Raw genomic sequence first — 16694 nt, forward strand, 5'->3', positions numbered from 1 at the left:
TTAGCAGAATTGCATCCAAGAACATTTACTATGTTTTTCCACAAGTCCTTTATTAGAACCAAATACAATGAGGCTATTGAAGCCTGCAAGGACAGAACTGCAAGACCAAATGAATATAGAAGTATTGATTAAATTCAGAGTGAGGAGGGTAAGAGTACAAAGGAGACAAAAAATATCTCTACAGAATTGAGGGAGGAGAAAAACAGAAGATTAATTAACTCACCTTTTAAATTATATAAATAAAAACAAAGTAAAACAACAAAATGTATTGTGAACACACACTCATTTCTTTTGGAAAGAAACTCAAGGAGTATTAAAAAAGCACAAGTTACAGGACATATTAATTATGCTGGACTACTCAGCTCTTTACAGCCCTCCTCTTTCTACTGCCTACTTCCAGAGAAAATAGACCTATGGAAGCACCCTCCTTTCTCACTGCTGAACACAACTCAACATTCCGATTCCCCCTCACTGTTTTCACTGGGAGTTCTGGTCTCTAACTGACAGAGTTTAAACTTCCTAATAGCAGCAGGACAAAGTCTGTACATACAACATCTGAAACACACTACCCTCAAAAAAATGTGTTCTCCCAATTACAAAGACAAGCATTCAGAAAATATCACAATTCCTTGCACAGGAACTAAATTGCTTCAGAGGAGGGAAGAAAGTGAATGGCAAATTTCTACTTCAGTGAGGCTTTTCTGAGAAAATGAAGAAATCAGAAAGCAGAGTTGCTAATGCATGAAGACTTTTATTGCAGTTGTCATAGGAGTAATACAGGTTAAAACCCTTAACCTAGAAAGTTCCAGATTATTTAACCTCATGATAGGCTTTTAGATTAATTTGAGGACCTACAATAAGTAATATGGATATGCATATGGAAGTATAAGGGTGAGCATAGTTGTTTATTTATCATGCTCAGAATAATTTCTTATGAACACTACATTCATAATCACGACTAGGAAATGACTAGGGAACATGTAGCCTCTTTAAGTAAAAAAAAAATGAAACAAAGACAGTCAATTTGTCCTTTTCTTCTGCAGGGCATTAGAAGTAACTGGCATTCTCATTGTGACACTGTGCATACATACATCAATGGTTTTATAAATTCACTATGAACTGAAGGAATTTAACTTTTTTCTTCAAACAAACTTAACTACCATAGACAACAAAAAACTCCTCTTCTGAGTTCTGTCAGTCCTTCACAGAATAACAGAATCATAAAGGTTGAAAAGACTGCTAAGATCACCTAATCCAACTGTCCACCTACCGCCAATATTGCCCAATAAACCATGTTCCTTAGTACCACATCTACACGTTTGTTGAACACCTCCAGGGACAGTGACTCAATTACCACCCTGGGCAGTTCATTCCAGTGCTTTTGGAAAAAGTTTTTCCTAGTATTCAACCAGAACCTTCCCTGGCACAAACTGAGGCCATTCCTTTTCTTCCTATCACTAGTTACGTGGAAGAAGAGGCTGAACCCAAGCTTGCCACAACCTCTTTCCAGGGAGTTGTAGACAGCAATAAGGTGTTCCCTGAGCCTCGTCTTCTCCAAAATAAACAAAAAAAAAATCCTAGTTCCCTCATAAAACTTGTGCTTCAGACCCATTACCAGCTTTGTTGCCCTTCTCTGGACACGCTCCAGGGCATCAATGACTTTCTTGTACTGGGGGGCCAAAAACTGATTGCAGTACTAGAGGTATAGCCAGAGCCTGGGGACAATCACTTCCCTGCTTCTGCTGTCTAAGCTATTTCTGATAGAAGCCAGGATGCTGCTGGCCTTCTTGGTCACCTAGGCACACTGTTGGCTCACATTCATCATGTCATATAAGACTGTCCTCAGTGCCAGGAAATTTTATGAAACAGATCATCTTGAGTGAGCTCACATACCATGTACAGGACAATTGGAGGATCTGATCTAGTCTGCATGGGTTCATGAAAGACGGGTCCTGCTTGACCAACCAGATCTCCTTCTATGACCAGGTGACCTGTCTGTGGATGAGAAAAAGGCTGCTGATGCAGTCTATCTAGACTTCAACAAGGCCTTTGACTCTGTCTCCTTCAGCATCCTCCTGGAGAAGGTGGCAGCCCATGACTTGGACAGGCACACTCTTCACTAGGGAAAGAACTGGCTAGAGGCCAGGCCCAGAGAGTGGTGGAGAATGGAGTTAAATCCAGCTGGCAACTGGTCATGATACCAACCAGAGGCTGGTATTTGGGCCTATTCAGTTTAATATTACTTCTCCACCACATTAACCACCACGCATGCAAGTTCAAATACGACGTGTAATAGAAGATTATGCTCACATTTCCCTCCCACCAGATTAAATCCTTTGAAAAATCAGATTTTACTCTTCAACTTTTAAAACATTTCTCACACTGTGATTTTAATCAAACAAGCAGAAAATAAAAAGAGCAATACAAGTATCGCAAATGACTGTAGTTCTAGCATATTCAGATTTTCTTACTGATCTTCATATGTTATTTGATTTTCATCAGTTTGTTAATTGGAACAGTGGAAAGGTCATTAGAAAACATTTCTGGTGAAACTCTTTCTAAACACAATTAGACAAAATTAATTCTGATGCTATTACAGAAAAATTAAAAAAAAGCACAGAAGAAAATCTTCCATAACACTGTTTAGGAAAGGTGAAAACCACTAATTGATGTTGAATATGGAAGAGGATCTTTAGCTAGTATAAGCTGATAACCTCACTGTGACACAATAGACTATGGCATGTACAGCAATGGTGTCATCATCGCTTCAACACAAATTCCTAAACCCAATATGCACTTTATTTTTTGTTAATCTTGTTAATTATAATTCTTATTTAAGTAAGTTAATACCACTGATTTCCATTTGAGATCAAGTTGGATACATAAATTTTATACACAGCTTGGATTTGATTTGTTCTTGCTAATACAGATCAACTTCATTTGTCGTATGATATCCATTTTTCACTTTTTTTCTTTTTGCACTATAATAGATTGAAACTCACTGTGAATTCACTTACTGTTCATCTTGTTTATTTTAAATTTAACATTTTGCTTCAGTAAAGGATTACACTAGCTTTCAGATCTGCCACTAGTGGAAAAAAAGTCTTAATTCCTAAACTTCATTGTTCATCTATGTGCCTCAGTTTGTTTGCTTGTAAAATAGGAATAATGATCAAGAAATACAAGTTGTGAAGATAAACAAATGATCTACTCACTTTTAGAAAATACTGCTTTTAAGCATGATGTCTTGCTAAATGAAGCCATTTCTGAGTTCAGTGTTAGAGAAATTGAGCATTTTTGCACTGATTGGTTATTTAACATCTTAATGAGTGTGCTGCCATTTGCATTAAGATGTAGTGTATTTCTGACTATTGATCAGAAGTTCAGGGAAGCATCTCTTGTTTCCTTAAGCATCAAAAGGAATTAATGACTGTGAAGTAGTTAAATAGTGTTGTAATCAGCACAGAAAGAAAAATCACAGATATACATCAAGAAGATTAAATAAAGGTACTAGTACCCTCATTTTGGCATGAGTCTGAATAATGTTGATCCTTTTATTCCTTGCACATATAGCTCTTCTCATTATAGATGGTGACATAATATAATAATGTTAGAAAACTACTGGAAATAATACATAGGCTGTTCTGAAAGCAGTACCTCCTATTTTATTATGTTGGCCAATGATGTCAGTGGTGGTATTGCAGAAGAAGTTGAACATTCCCACCAATACTCTGTTACACTATTATTGTGTGACAGAGCAGAGCAGCAAGGCAGTCAGACAAAACGGTGTCTGATGTGGAAGTGCATACTAAGAAAAGGTGTATCATCTAATTCCTCCATGCAGAAAAAATTGCACCCAGTAACATTCATGGATGCTTGTTGAACATTTATGGAAACCAAACAGTGGATGTGAGTGCAGTGAGGCAGTGTCTAGTGCATTTCAACAGTGTGACAGCAGGTCACCTCCACTGATGCAGTTTTTCACGGGTATGATATGCAGGCTCTTGTTCATCACTGGTGAAAATGCACAGCTAATGGTGTTAACTGTGCTGAAAAGTAGTGTTTTGTAGTTGAGCATTTATTCTATTTAATAGTGTTATTGTGCTCTCTGTATCAACTATAATTTCTACAGAATTAAATTGGAGGCATTACTTTTGGTGCCACACTATATACATGTAATGGCAGTATATAATAGCCTATTTGGTATAAAGTATAAAGTACTGCTTCAGCACATCAGAAATACATTCTCAACTTCGTTTCAATTCACTTACGTCAGCTACTACATTTTATGTCATATAAAATCAGCTTTGTGTATACAAAATAAAATGTAGGTATTGCCCCCAAAACAATATTTGACTTAAATCAGTTCAAATACCCGTATGGCTGAACAGAACATTTTACTGGATTAAAGTAATCTTCATTCCAGAGAAAAACATTATATCCAGGTCTGCCTGGTGATGTGAGCTGTCTCTTTGCCATCTGTTCCTAAGCAGGAAGAACACAGGATAGTTCTGCCAGAGGGAATTCCTTCCCAGAGGCTGATATTTGGCAGACAGTCTCCATACTGATGCTTTGCAGAGCAGCAGGAAGCATTCTCAGCACCTGTGTCTCAAGGTGCAGCTCCCTTTTATTTACCTGCATACATGTTCTTCTGAATTTTTACCTCTAGCAATGTAGTCGGTCCTGTGGTTTCACTGTGATTCATCTTAATCCTCAACACCAGAGAGGTTTAAAAATAAAAAGAAGCTATATCTAGCAAAACTTTAAAGTTTTACACAGTACAAGCAAACAGAGAATGGCAAGGCAAAACAAACAAACAAATGCAACATAAAATATCATCTAATCATAATGTTGTTCTATTTTATGCTTACAATTAAGTTTAATTATACCCTTCATGTAAATGCCTTTCAGTGTGGTTTTGCTCAAAGGCCATAAAGTCATGCTTCATAAAATCATGCAACCTTCACACACCTCCACAAGAATAACTTTCTTCTCCAGTTACTTTGATACGGCTTTATATGCCCTGGGGAGTTCTAACTGTAGTCAGACACCTTGTGTATGTAGATCAGTTTCACTTTGCTCTTTTAGTAATCATATTGCTTAGTCCAGGCAGTTCATCTGGTAATATGCAAGTCTGGTTACTGTTATTGATCAGGTTCTTCACAATAAAGATTAATACCATACATCAGATATAAAACAAAGTTGTGTGCCAAAGGAATTAAGTAAACAAATGTTACTGAGTGCCACTTATTGGGATCAACTTTTCTACCATGTTCCACTCCACTGCAGTCAAAGCAAAATTTCCACTAAAATAAGTGTTAAAAGTTACAGTACAGGAGCCTAGAACAGGACAGCAAACAGAACATTCAGGATGATACCAGAACGTTCAACCTTGTAAAGAATAAATATTCCAAATTTCAGTACCAGAAGAAAAGTTTTCTGATACCTGTCATAACATGACTTGAGAAATACAGGATGAGTAGTTCAATAGGTAAGAAATAAATGAAATAGTAACGGAGAAATAACAATCAAAAACAGAAGTGGCAGATGAACAAAGCAGTAGCTCCAGAGAAGGAGAAAAGAGAGACACTGAACAGCTTGCATTCTGACACACTGAAGAGGTGAGCTTTTCTACCAGTTTTTTTTTACGAAGAAAGAATTTGACACAGCAAGTTTAAACATGAAGATATCCATTTTCCTCACAAAATATATAAAATTCATTACATACAGTATTCTCAGCTGTGGGGAGGCAATGAATAATGCCAGTGAGTACTGCCTACTCCTGTCTAGCTTCTTCATGTTTTTCTCAGATCATTCCAAAGATCCAATGGTCTGTTCTTCTCATGTCACAATCTTTAGGACTTTTTGTGAAATATTAAAGGAATTTCTACTAAATTTTCCTCTCCTCATTTGTTTCTTGAGGGTTATTGACTTTGATTCTGTCTGAGGTTTCTTTAAGACAAATTCCTAGAGCTCTCTTTGTTAAAAGAAAAAATACTGAACAGAATAGAAGCTTTATAGTTTACATTCATAGACACAAAGAATATGAAAAAATTACTTAGTTGAGCATTCCCTTTGCCTGCTAGCAATAGACACTATCTACATAATCTTGCATGAAAAAATATCCCTGTTTTGGACTGTAGTACCTAGTTGTGAAAACATAGGTCAGTATCTATAGCCATTCAAAATAAAGGCTTTTTTTCCTAAATATGTCTATGTTAATTGTTATCAGGTTGAAAGCACTTCTGATTTGATTTGAATATCTCATTTCTTCTGCTGTTCCAAACTCTGAGACACACCTCAATCTCAAATGGAGTTTTTCATTACGTTTGAAGCTGTATGTCCTTTCATTTAATTTGAAAGGCTTAAACTGTTCAACAAAATGTAGAACAAAACTGATTACTTAGCTGTTAGGAAGAAAGAGGAAAAACAGAACAAGCATTGACTGCTATGAATTTACTTACAGATAACATTGCTGGAGAACAGTGATTGCCACGAAAATAAAAGTTAAGACCACTCATCTTAAAATAGACCAAAAATAAGTATTTATCACATAAAAACAAAACAGTAAGTATATATATATGTATATATATTCAAGTAGAGATATTTAGTACTGATATCAGATCAGTATCACTGACTCAGAGGAAAACAAAAGGCTTTCACCAAAAATATAAATTACCTTTTACCATCAAGATCTCAAATTACATTAAAAGAACATTCTTATCTTCTCCTTCTTTCAGTCAGAATCGCCTTTCCAAGGCTAGTCCACTTGACACAATTTAACCAGTGAATCAGAGACTGAAATGCCAGTCCATCCTGTTTCACATTAAGAGTAAGGGTGGCTAAGTTCAAATTCTATTTAGTATGTTGCAGATAAATAGATCTCGATGTCATCACATCTAGTTTCACTTTCTTTCCCTATTTACCCTGAAGAGCTGTAGTTTCTTTACCTAGTGTAAAGTCTGACACCCAATTTGCTTTCTATGACATTGAGGTTAGATTTATCACAAAAGCAAGAGCAAGCACAAATTACAGCATTTTCAGACTACCTATTTTATAGGCGGAAAAATGCACCAAGAAAATATTTGAAGCACATCTTAGAACTGCAGCTTGAATTTCAATGATTCCAACCATTAATAAGCTAGTCTTGTCTTTTGTTTACAGTAAATTGCTTGAGACCAATTCATACTTTTTTTTTTTCCCCTAAACACTTGTGTATCCTCATTATAAAAAAACTTATTAACTCATTTCTTCTATGTGGTTAAAAAAAAATTAGGTCTGGAGAATCTTGTGTGGAAATCAAATATATGACAACTTGCAACCAGTTTGTCCAAATCTGGGAGGCAAAACTTCTCTTTCCCATACCAACAAGTTCTTCTGTCACGTTGTTACAGTTGGTGTTACAGCAAGAAAGATTATCATGGTAAAAATGGGAAAAGAAACAAACAGGGAAGGAATGCTCACCTGTACCTGACGATCTAGGCTTGCAGGAAGGACTCCACAAAGGAGGAATCTCCACAAAAAAAACCTTCCCCAGTGGCAGTCAGCCCTTAAGTGGGGTCTAGGAGAAGTGCAGCCAGGCTCCACTCCTTCCACGCAGGTGAATTGCCTTCACCTGTGCTCCCACGACTGACTCAGTCCTTTCCTCAGGTGATCAATCAGTGGTTCAGGCCATGTTCGGACTCAACAGTTCCCATACACACATATTTTCATAACTTCTCCTAAAAGCAGTTTCTATTCTTTTCAGAGCTGAATGATTTAGACTCTCATTTTCTTCCAGCTGTAGACTATACAGAGACAAAACTCTCACTGAGTTATGTGAGTGTAGATCGGCCTGTTTTCCAGTAGCTGCCAAACTTGTTGAAGCAGGGAAGCAATTTATGAACTGTAGTAGTGCAATCTCTGGATGGTTTTAATTAATAAGTACCAGAGAGCTGGACAGAATTTACTAGCAACAAAAGGGAAGGTATTTCCCAGAGATATTTGAAAGCCTTACCTACTATTCAATCAACTAAATCATACATACTCCTAAGAAAAAGCTTTCCTAATTAAATGATGTTTTGTGCTTTTTGGATATATCAAGATGTGGGGATAGTACCTTTTGAAAACTTCTGCATCGAAGATCCCATTTGATTTTCCACCAGTTAATTTAGATGTATAATTTCCCATTGTTAATATATTTAGTCTCTGCATATATTAAGGCACATAAATAAATGAAAGCACTAAAAATCAGCTTATCAGATACTGTGTAACACATCATAGGACAGAATTAGTTAAGGATGAGTACACAAAATGTGTGTGTTTAATAAACTTAATTTTATCTGAAGACCAATAAATACGTATGTAGCAGGGACGTAGTAAAAATTAACTAGGCTTATATATATTCCATATAGATGAGCTTTTGGGACAACAGAGAGATTTAATGTTCACTGACTGGTACTTTTTGGCTGAACAAAGGAAGAATAGTAATGCTGAGGGGCTACAGATCAATAGTTTTCACATTCTCTTGACTTTCTTAAATGTTAGCAATAAAAATATCCACAGTTAACGTTCAGGAGAGGAAGACAAAAAGACACCAGATAAGTTTCTGAGAAAAGAATGAAATATGTCAACCTAACAAGATTCTGTACAGGTAAAAATAAAGCTTCTAAATCTTCTTGTAAACAAATATTCTGGTATTCTAATTTTTCATATGGCTTATATTGCTGTCATTTTCATGAGTCTAATAAGGAATTTTTTTGGTAAGTCGCTGTAAACTTCTTATTTATGTTATTAAACATGTTCAAAGGAAAGCAACAAAAGTCCTGTAAGATATAGCTTCTGAATTCTCCCTCACACAAGGAAAGAGATAGAAAGTCAGAGGCCTTAGTGTGAAAATTAAAACAGCATTCCCTACTGTTTTCTGCTGTACATCTATGAGCTTTAATAGTAGGCTGTGCAAAAACAGTCTAGCATGAATTACCTTTTTGGTAGGTTTACCGTCATGAGAGGTGATGTTTCTCCTTGTTCCCCAAACTACTCTTGGATCTTCTCATCTTACTAGTCCATTGGAGAATGTTCCACAGAGTTGCCTGGACCACCGCACAGCATTCACCCTGTGAAAGAAATACATTTTGAAAATCTGTGATACATCAATTTAATCTTCTAGAGACATGCTAATCTAAACACATTGAGAAATAAGTAATGCAGATCAAAATATGATATGGAGGAGCTGTCATTATACTGTCAGAGAAGGTAGGAGTTGTAAGATATGCTATTCCCTCATCATACTTGCATGTGTAACACAGTCGCTGAAAGCACAGTTAATTTTAGGAAGACTTTAACACACAAATACCAGAAGAGATTTCAAAGGAAGCAATTAGCCAATGTGATCATCTAATCTCGCATATGAAGATCTTGCCTATTAGGAATGCCTACTGCATTTTTAAATGCTTAACAGTAATATGAAGGGTGTGTGTGTTACTGCTATATTTCTATAATGAGTAGCTTCAACATACATCCAGGGCATGATGATAAAAAGGATATTTTTCACCTATCTTTAGCAGCAGCAAAACACACACTTCTTGATGATGAGAAATACCCCTAAGCATTTGAACCTACCTTGGAGAATTGAATGTAAATCGTGATGCAAATGAGACAAAAAATTTAAAAATAATTACCCTGCTAAATTATTTTCAAGTTATAGCCTGGATAAATTGGGCCTATTCTATTTAAATCAATGAAAAAATAAACTTTATAAATCATTATCATACATATAATTTCATAGCTTGTAAACACTTACAGGCATGAAATACAAAACAGATCTTTTATTTCAAATCTTATAAAATCACTGCTCATTTACTAAAGAAATATAAATTTCACGGCTTCTTGTTTATGACAAAAGACAATGGAGTAAATGGTGACTCCAAATAACCCATACGTCACTGATTCTGCTTTTCAAAGACCCAACTGCTTTCTATTCCTTTGGCCTCGGCTGCCTAGCAACCTCCACAGAGCTTTCTTAGTCTATACTAATTCTGGGCAGTTTATATTTATATATTTATTTATGATAATGTCTATAGGAAGGATACAGAAACAAAGAGCTGTTTCTTCCTTTTAACACTGGAGCCTAAATGAGTCACCTCAGTGTCTCAGTGAAAGACAGTCCTTGATTGTGCAATGAAAGGTACCTGCCTCTTTGAAATCACTTGGGAACTAAGAAAATCCCACTTTCCATGAGACAAAAGATGAATCTCTGTAAGATCATCTTGTTGTAATGGTCACTGATATTTCTTACCTTCCCTGTTGATTTGATTCTTTGACAAGCTTTTTCACCCTGAAATTCTAGCTGCTTATGTAATGCTCCTGCTTTCATGCAGCCTGGATCTTTTACGTAAGATGAAGACAGAGTTTGTGCTGCTGTACTGAGTCACAAGCAGTTCCTGCATCATCCAAGCATTGGAGAAAAATAGAGATTAAACTCTGATTCTCCAACTGTGTCTGTAACTCAAAGGGGTTCGGAAGGAGATGGGACTACTTATAATAGGCAGTTTGAAACTAGATATGGACTTGTCTCTCAGTGAACCACTCAGCACCTTTTCTCGGAAGAGATTATTTCTTCAGGGTTTTTCACTTTATTATTTTTTCAAAACTGAGGGCTGCAAAGAAAATGTACTAACGTTATATAAGAAAATACTTCTTTTCTTGCAAATTCTGTTCAAATACCACTTTGTAAATACTGCCAGATCAATTTATAACCTGATCAGCACACTCCTCTAATCAGAAAAAAAAAAACCACCAAAACACCAAAACAACAACAAATGAAGGTCAAGGATGAATCCTAATCTGCTTTTCAGGATAATGTGTTAAAGGTAGGATAACTGGTTATATCTTGTGGCCGCATGTCAAAGACGTGGCTTTTGGATCTCACTAGTTCTGACTACTGAACTCATATGGAAAAGTTTCTATTTACTTCTACATCAAATTGAAACAACTTGAAATACAACAAATGTGTCTCTTGAGACATAACAATATGCCTTGATCCCTCCATTACATTTCCTTCTGATTAAGTTGACCTGTAGGTGTAATTTGGAGTAAAGGAGCAGAGCAAATCAGTAATAGAAAATGAAGCTGAAACTAGGACTCTTAACATCTACTTTCTGCTGTTTACCAATAGAGCTATGCATAAAGGTTATTCTAAGCAGAATAAAAGAATAAATAACCACCACGTTAAATCTTCCAGTAATTCATGATGTTGCTGAGACCATGACAATTAGAAGATTATGGAAGGCATCAATATTCATTTACCCCCAATTTAACAGTACAAACTATGTATTTTAAATAAATTCTTAATATTGTTTAAAAAACACAAAAAAACAGAACACCAAAACCTGAATTGCAATATTGTCCAACAAAACAAAATACAGACTACTGCATGAATAATAGAAAGGGATTAAAAAATAATATGTTGGGTAAAATAGGTTCATTCTTAGAGGTATTTATGAGCAGTGAAGACATCCATGGAAATAGATGTGCAAAGGGATTCATTAAACAGGAGAAACAGAATCTTTCTATTCAAGGAGTCAGCAGAGACAATTTTCTGAGTTATTTTACCTCTGTTATTCCAAGCAATGACATAAGTTTATAGTTCCTCACAAAACTCAATTTATACTCCTGAGAGTTACTATAAGAAATTCCAAGTATAATACAAAATAAAGTAGTTGCTTATTAATAAGCAGTTTCCTCATATTCACTTTTCTCACAGTATTGTTATAAAAGCAAAAATTGAGAGCCTGATGTTTCTTACTCTTGTAAAGCATAGTCACTATTCACATCTTGGAAATAAATCTAATGAAAAATACCAGAAACATATACCTGAGTATCTATTTTCCCATTTACTTTAGTGAGCAGCTTTCAATAAGTCCAAGAACATACAAGTTGAAAATTGAAAATATTTTTCAAGTACTTTTATATAAAATCTAACAATAGACTTTCCTACAGAAAGAAAAAAGATGGGAAATATGCCAAAGTAGTTATTGGAGAGGAAACTTTGGAAATGGGCAATAATTACAGAAAGAGAAATCCCTCAAGATACAGTGAAGAATAAGTTGCAAGCAGTCAAGAAGTCTCATCTTATTTCTGAAAACTATGATTAAGATTATGTGTGAAATCTAATATATTTATGCTGGCAAATATCACTTGCCATGCACGTATGCATAAAAAAGAAGAGGTATACCAAAAAAATTGATTTGGCCCACCTTTCTCCCTTCCTCTGCTTTTCCACTGAAAAGAAGAGAGGTGCAAAATAACTTAGCTTTCTGGATATGAACTACAACAAAATGCAGTGTTAAAGAATGTTTGGACAAAAGACACTGTGAAGGAAACAAAGTGTTAAGAAAAATATGAAAGGAAAATTATTGTTAATATATAGTATAATCCTTGCTTGAGTAACTTGCCAAGAAGAACTGCAAGAAATCTTCTGTAAAGTCAATATTATCAGTCCCATGTTCATTTCCTTAAGTGCACTCATTTTACTTCAAACTTATGCCAGTATAACAGATCCTTTGTCTTTAAATTGTATCTAATAATTTATTAGGGCAGTAAAACCTCGAAACTGTTATTTTTTATAAATTGCAATGAGATGAAAAATATCTGGAATAAAAGAAAGACTAGAGAAAGAAAACGCGCATGGTAGCATGTCCTACCATGTAAGTAAATAAATACCAAGTAAGTAAGTAAAATACAGTAAATAAACGAGGACAATAAACAAATAGCTACACATTTCCACCTATTTTTAATGAATATTCAGCTTTCAGATATTCAAATATATCACTAAGAAGGCAGCATTCAACTACCAAATGAAAGGGGGATGTTTCAGATGATTGATGTTACTACAACTGGGTCCAAGTTGCAATTCCGTAAGAGCGCAGATCCCACATCTCATCAGGCTTTTTCCTGTTTGCTCTTGTAGAAGTCTTGGATACTCAGGGATATCTGAAAGGTGCTTTTACTTATGCATCTGCATCTGAATCACTCACAAGCAGTTCACAAAATGTGTGTGAGCTCTGGTTATTTATGTTAAGTAACAAGTAAGAGTAAAGTCAATAAAACAGGAAAATTGCGGGGTGCTATTACCACATAAGACTTTCAACAGTCCCAGAGAGTACAGAGAAGGAATGCTACTCTGTACAGTTTCTTAAATATAGAAGTATATTGTTATAAACATTCTTACTATTAAACATGAAGTTAAATCTTACCTCCAAATAACTTCTGACTCACTGTGCAGGAAACCTAGCTATCTGTGTTTTGTTGATGATGCGAAAAGGCACTCTTGCCAGTTTCTATTCCTCTCAATTTTTGATATATTCTGTTATTTCAGAGCTTTATTTTATTTTATACACTTATCGAATTGTAACTTATATACACTAAAGAAGTGGCCAAATGTCCACAATCCTTGGTTATTCATAGCAAGGCCATAACTACATTTTTTTCTGATCTTTAACCCAGTAAAATCCTCAGTAAGGATTATTCCTCTGTAGCAGTCCTATAACCAGTCCTATAATTCTTCTGTACTGATCTTCTGATTTTTCTTCTTTCAAGAATACCAGATGGAAACAAAACAAAGAATAGTTGCAACTCTGGTATGTTGATATTTTTATACTTCTGCATATGAGTTAAGCAGATGGAGATTAGGTAATTCTGCACAGCTATTCTCCAAAACAACTCAAGTTAAGGTATAAATACCAATTTCTAAAATCATATTCCATGGTTTTCTATGTGACTGTTACAGCAAACAAATTCACTTGTATACATATATTATTGATTGGAAATGTTTTGTACATCTAATCAATAAACTAGTTTATCTGTGTTGAACCAATACTTTGGACTATTTGTTTTGCTCAACCTAACTAGTACTAAGTTGTGGATGATATATTTCAGAGCAAGAGTATAGTATGTGAAATAAGTCTAATGCCTCTTTAATGTGTGTTTATAAACAAAAAAATGGCATTAAAATATTTACCTCTGGCAACAGTCCTTCCATTTTATGAATAGTTCTTTTGACTACTAATAGTATTCTTTAGTAGTAGTTTAGTTAATTTATTTTTATTTATTTATTTTTTTAATGAAAGATTTGACAAGGTTTGTCTATGAATACACAGTTTGCTGCTGTATACACAAATATGCATTTTGTGCATATATATGCAAATTCATCCCTGCTGTGCTGGTACAATGTAACATTCACAAACAGAAAGGAAAGAAATCAAAGAAGAATTGATAGCATCACCTAGCATATTAAATACAACAAAATAAATAACTTAGTGCTAACTTCAACTGCTAAATTCAGTGTGGCTGATATGAAACAAAGAGATTGGGACACACAGAAAAAAAAAAATGAATCTCAGGTGTACAAAGAAATAAGATGAGTGCAATTACATCCTCCTGAATTCTACCATTAGTTCCAGAATTAGATTTCCCCTTTCTACTAGGGTAACTTATCTACCATCATCTCAGTAATATTTTTAGGGACTTTTGCAGTAGGTCCCAAGCCTTGTCTGCTATGCCTTAATCAACTATAATTGATGATCATCAAAGGAATAAATAAAGATCACTATCTTGGAAAGTAAAAAAAAAAAAAAAAGAAAAAAAGGTAGACTTGAAAAGACATACAGATACATAAAAATTCATAAAAAAGTATTTTTACTGAATTCCAGAAATCCATTTTAATCACGAGATGTGAATTCATTTATTTAAAAGCATCTGAAATATTTTTTCAAAATTAAAGTTATTAATAATTATTCCTATTATTATAAAATAATTATTCATATTCTTTTGCAATAATATTCTTCTGCTGTTTTATATGTTATTGATCTAGTCATTTTAAGAATCTCTTACCTACTTAGGACGCAGTTGCTGAAATTTTGTTGTTGCTGTTTTTATGAAAATCAGCTTTAAAACAAATAGGAGTTTGTCTGAGAGATACAGGACACTTCTTCTCACTACTCCATACAGTCATTTTCTCAGTCATAGAGCATTTCCAATGTTAGACGATTTCAGATAAATTTATAATGTGAAAGATTTATCCCATTACTTAATGTATTTTTTGCCTTTCATAATCTCAAGATATTGTAAAAGAAGATAATATCACTTAGCTGGTGTTACACAAAAAAATAGTTTTTCCCCAAGGTATCTTAGGTATGCCCAGAATTTAGCTGACTGATTACTTTCAGAAGGATACAAAGAATATGATTTGTCTTATATTAATGAAGATTAAATATTATTTCATCCTTTGAGTAAACAGCAACACATCATTTTTATACCTGTGAGATTAATTCCAAGTAAGGTAAAAATTCATGTCCACTGACTTGCTAATTGAGGCATAGCTAGTATACTTGAAACACATACAGTAAACTAAGCCATAATGCTATTTTTAAACTATATTAAGGATTATTATTATTTTTGCTGTCAAAAGAATTTAATTAGTAAAAGGTTGGAAAATGGCAATGCCTCTTCATTCACTCACTCACTCATTCATTCACTCATGACAAAATCAACATGGAGCAAAAGAAAATGGGCAAACAATTCTGGAATACAGTTCAAAATGAGACAGAAACTGACAGTTCTCTTAGTTTCTGTGCTAAAGGAATAACCGATGCAGAAAAAAGAATACCTGATTTACAAACATTCATTCAATTATTTTCTTATCAGCTACATTAGTCAAGAGAAATGTCATTACATAAAGCTGATGTTTTTTCCAATAGTAAAGGGAATGAGAATGGAGCATTTTATAAACACCTCCAAGGGACTGATAAATGATGACTATAGCTATCTGCGTCAGAGGCACAGACAAAAAACTTCTGGCCCATTGCTAATGCCATAAGCAACACAATCATTCCAACTATAATGACACCCGTAGGAGAACACTTTGGGGCTAAACCATGTCTGGATTTTTTGTTACATGCCATACTTCACATACTTTCAAAACACGGTATTAAGAGTTTCTTCCTCCTAAACATATGCTGCAAAATAATTTCTTATGAACTAGCAAATGAATTTATATATTCAGAATTCATATATATATTTACATTTTCATAATTCAGTTGATTACTGACTGCATAGTGACAAACTACTTTTCTGAGTAGACACAAACATGAGGAAAAAAAAGAATACTATACAGAGTTTCCTTTACTTTTTCCTATGTGTGAATGAAATTGTCAAAAGTGAAATAATTACAAAGATAGTTTACAGGCTTCTTGATTTTTATGGATCATATGTACAAATAATGGTCCCCATACACATCCTAAGAAATATTCATAACACAGAAAGAATTTTCTGTACAACAGCTATGGCAGTGTTAATTATGCAAATGAAAATATCTCCTTAAGAATTGGCTTCTTTCTGTGATCAGTCACATTAAAGAGAAATGGGGCTAATGTTATGGTCTTATGAGTGCTTTATGCATTCTGACAAACCAAACGAGGTTTGTCAGGAGAGGCTTTAGGCAGCATGGAACTGCTGCAATTTTACATCTCATTGATTACCGCTATGGGAATTGAAAACAATTCTCTGCTTCCCCCATGATATAAAAAAATACCCTTGCAGATCTCAGAAAAATATTCAGGTCCTCCAGTAGAGAGAAAATGAAGAAAAGCAACTTCGTACAGCATTGTTTTCTCATGAATTTAAGTCAAGCCCATCTGACCTTTGTGAAGCCTAAT

The 16694-nt window shown here is 34.6% G+C and overlaps 1 protein-coding gene across 3 annotated transcripts in view; it reads right to left on the reverse strand.

Moving 5' to 3' along the window:
* The window catches only part of LRRC4C (leucine rich repeat containing 4C), a 91448-nt gene that overhangs the window by 43486 nt on the left and 31268 nt on the right, over nucleotides 1-16694 (reverse strand). For all 3 annotated transcript variants that reach the window (XM_042866282.1, XM_042866274.1, XM_042866267.1), the window contains exon 2: nucleotides 8963-9095. The gene's annotated coding sequence lies outside the window, so the exon portion shown is untranslated. The remainder of the gene's footprint in view (nucleotides 1-8962; nucleotides 9096-16694) is intronic.

Source organism: Lagopus leucura, unplaced genomic scaffold (genome assembly GCF_019238085.1).
Source record: "Lagopus leucura isolate 7727_CA_CO unplaced genomic scaffold, USGS_WTPT01 Super-Scaffold_1, whole genome shotgun sequence".
Taxonomy (NCBI): Eukaryota; Metazoa; Chordata; class Aves; order Galliformes; family Phasianidae; genus Lagopus; species Lagopus leucura.